At 41.2% G+C, this 4,039-nt stretch overlaps 1 pseudogene; it reads right to left on the bottom strand.

The window, feature by feature from the left end:
* Window positions 1–1,212: 1,212 nt before the first annotated feature.
* Window positions 1,213–4,039, bottom strand: part of LOC102839354 — an 18,271-nt pseudogene continuing 15,444 nt past the window's right edge.

Here is a 4,039-nt window from a genome sequence, read left to right as displayed (position 1 = left end):
ACCTTGTGGCTCAAACAGACCTTGGGGTCCAGTGTGCTTTATCCCATAGCACCACACCAGGACTCCAATTTGAGAGTAAGGCATAACAAATGTTAACAAAAGATAGAGGGTGGAAAAGAATTCTGAAATTCCCCACATACTCTGATCCTGATAAAACAAATGTAGGTTTGCTTATTTGTTGGTTTTTACACAATTGCCAAGAAGGCACAAAAGGTCTTGCTGGTTCTGTTGTTGTTATTCAGATCTGAGGGATTTGCTTTTGTTCTGAATTTTACAAATATAAATTAAACACAGAAAAACTCTACTTCAAAAACATTTTAAAAGTTCAAAAGAGAGACATATGGTTTGCATGCTAGACATTTAAAACTTATCACACAAATTAAATGCCAGTGGTAAAAACCAGTAGGTTTTGACATTGTTGTATGACAGCAAAAAAATGAATCTCTACCCATTTTTAACCACACCAGTGAGAATCAAAACTGTTCATTTTTTTCCAATGGCAATTTCTCCACACCAGATGACTTTCAAAAGAAGAAACAATTTCCATTTTTCTTGCCTTCAAAATGTTTTATCCAATCCTGTATTTCTTACAGGCTTTTGAAACAGGTAGAAAAAAAGTAAGAAATATTCCAATGAATGAAACATACCAAATGTAAGAAGCAAGACACATTCCTTTGGGGAAGTGGTTGTTTAAAAAAAAAAAAATTCCAGTCTGTCTTTTTTTTCTTCTTCTTCTTTAAAAATTCATTTTCCTAGCAAAATTAGACGTGAAGGACTAGTGTAGTGGTTATGAATCGGGCTGCGAACCGCAAGGTCAGCAGTTTGAAACTACCAGCTGTTCCACTGGAGAAAGATGAGACGTTCTGCTCCTGTAAAGATTTACAGCCTCGGAAACCCTGTACAGGGTCACTATAAGTTGGAACCGACTCCACGGCACACAGCAGCAGCAGCAGAGAAAAAAGGAGTAAGAGTGTACAAACTTAAGCAGTTTACAATAGAAAAGGGTCAGACTCCAAGATACCAAAGTCTGGTTGAAGAAATAGAGCCTTCTGCAGGAACTAGGGTTTGTACTGCTGAGTGAAGAACACTGCTTTGGAACAATGCCTCTTCCAAATCCAGGGCCTCTTGTTCTAACACCCAGCCCACTTCCAGAGCCTCCATGTCCCTGGCAGGCGGTTATCTTGATGTTTTCCCTTATCCTGGCGGCTCAGCTCAAGTCTTCTTCTCTTCTACATTCAGACAGATTTCACCTCTGAACATGACAGGCCTGTTGCTAAGAACCTAATGACCAGCTTCAAAATAAACACAACAAACTCATAGTTGGGGAATTTCTCACCACGTTTATGTGCAACTCCAGCACATTCCCATAATTTTGAAAGAAATGTTTAAGCTCTGATTTATCCACTTCATGAGGCAGCTTGCCACTAAAGAGTTGGTGGCTGCCAGGGTGTCTCACAATTCTTCGAGGTTCCACGTTACCTTGCTCACCAGCCTTGTGAATTGGTCTAGGGCCCCTCTGTGGAGGAATATATATTTGTTGTTCTCATACTCTTTGATCCCTCTGAGGTCTGTGCGGGGGAATCTGAGATTCAGGCTTAGACTCTGAATGGGGTTGTAAAGTTGGAACATGAACAACATGAGGGGGGATCCCAGTAACCAGAACATCTCCACTGGGAGGAAGGGTCTTATTGGTCACCGATGCCCCAATGTCCTCAAGTCTTCCATTATGGTCTGAGCTATGGTCATGTGCTGGGGAAGGACTCTACTGAGTCTTCTCAGAAGCTCTTTCTCCTAAGACTGGCTCCGACTTCTCCTCTTGGATTTCAGATAAAGATCCTTGCTCTGGTTCTGCCTCAGGATCAGCCTTTGGCTCAGCAACATGTTCCTCTAAGTCATTGCCAACATTCTGATCACAGACAGTTCTAGCATCATCAGATATCACCTCTGATCTCTGTTGTCTTTTTCAAAGTTCTTCTTCCTCTTCTCAGATGCCTCCTGGGGCTCAGTGACAAAGTCACAAAAGAATTCATCTTGGTATCTGAAGATACCATTGTAAACATAGAATTTATTTGCAACAGAGTCCTCAGGAGCAAGGCCAAATGTCTGCATAAATCTCCTCCAAGTTTGGTTTTTATGAGAGAGCAATCCCTTCACCTGGACCAGCACACCATCATTTACAGTGATATATACATCAACCCAGCGATTCTTAGTGTTGTAGTTGGTGCCGTTTTGTGGCATCACTTTCCTATGGATTTTTTTGTCTGTAGACCACTTCTGCTGGTTTCCCATTTGAATCCAATGCTCCATGGACACAGGAAAAGTTATTTCCATAAAGTCAGTGCCACCATGTCTGGGGTCTGGCTCAGCAGTGTATATAATACTGTCTCACAAATTTCTGCCCAACCAACAGGGGACAAGGCTTCCCCATAAACATTGTGTTGGTCAATTCAACCTGTGCGACTGAGCGGGAGAGGACAGGGCAGATGGCAGAGAACCCTAACACAATTGCATCCTCATACTCCGTATGAGGTGGAAATTCTGTTCCACACTTTGGGAAGAGGCTACTTAAGAAAAAAAAAAAAAATCCGATTCTATTGTGTTTTCAGTGAAAGTTTATACAGCAAATTAGGTTTCCCGGTTGACAATTTCTGTACGTACCAATTGTTCATCGGCTTTAGTTCTGCTCCTCACAGGGTATTATCTTTCTCCTTAACCCGGTGCTCTCATTTCTAGTACTCTATATTTTCCTCCACCACTCATCTGTCAGTTTGTCGTACTGTGGTGGCTTATGAGTTCCTGTCATTCTGAAAGCTATGCCACAGGTATTTAAATACTAGCAGGGTCACCCATGGTGGACAGATTTCAGATGAGCTTCCAGACGAAGACAGATAGGAAGAAGGAGAGATGAACTAGTTCCGAATATTTACTCACTGAAAACCTTATGAATAGCAGAGAAACCCTGTCAGATATAGTGCTGGGAAATGAGCCCCTCAGGTTGGAAGGCACTCAAAGTGCGACTGGGGAAGAGCTGCCTCCTCAAAGTAGAGCTGACCGTGATGACGCGAATGGAGTAAAGCCCATGAGAGTAAAGCCTGCAGGATCTTCATTTGCTGATGGGGCACAACTCAAAATGAAGAGAAACAGCTCTTCATTAATAATCAGAACATGAAATATACGAAATATGAATCTAGGAAATTAGAAATTGTCAAAAATGAAATGGAACACAAACATCCATATCTTAGGCATTAGTGAGCTGAAATGGACTGGTATTGGCTGTTTTGTATCTGACAACCACATGGTTTACTATGCAGGGAATGACAAATTGAACAGGAATGGTGTTGCATTCATTGTCCAAAAGAACATATCCAGGTCAGTCATGAGGTACAATGCTGTCTGTGATAGGGTAATATCCATGTACCTAAAGGGAAGACCAGTTAATACCACTATTAATCAAATTTACGCACCAACCACTAAAGCCAGTGAGGATGAAATAGAAGAATTCTACCAACTTCTTCAATGTGAAACTGATCAAACATGCAATCAAGATGTATTGATCATTACTGGTGATTGGAATGCAAAGGTTGGAAACAAAGAGGAAGGATCAATATAGTTGGAAAACATGGCCTTGGTGACAGAAATGATGCTGGAGATTGCATGACAGAATTCTGCAAAACCAATGATTTGTTCATTCAAATTCCTTCTTTAGACAGCATAACAGAGGATTATACACACGGATCTCACCAGATGGAATACATAGAAATCAAATTGACTACATCTGTGGAAAGAGAGGATGGAAAAGCTCCATACCATCAGTGAAAACAAGGCCAGGGGCAGACTGTGGAACAGACCATCAATCATTCATATGCAAATTCAAATTGAAGCTGAAGAAAATGAAAACAAGTCCACGAGAGCCAAAATATGACCTTGAATACATCCCACTTGAATTTAGAGATCTGAAGAACAGATGTGATACATTAAACACTAAAGACCGAAGACCAGAAGAGTTATGGGATGACATCAAGAACGTCATACGTGAAGA

This window comes from Chrysochloris asiatica, unplaced genomic scaffold (assembly GCF_000296735.1).
Source record: "Chrysochloris asiatica unplaced genomic scaffold, ChrAsi1.0 scaffold00116, whole genome shotgun sequence".
Taxonomy (NCBI): domain Eukaryota; kingdom Metazoa; phylum Chordata; class Mammalia; order Afrosoricida; family Chrysochloridae; genus Chrysochloris; species Chrysochloris asiatica.
Note: the sequence above shows the minus strand (reverse complement) of the source record. Positions and strands in the feature narration are given on the sequence as shown.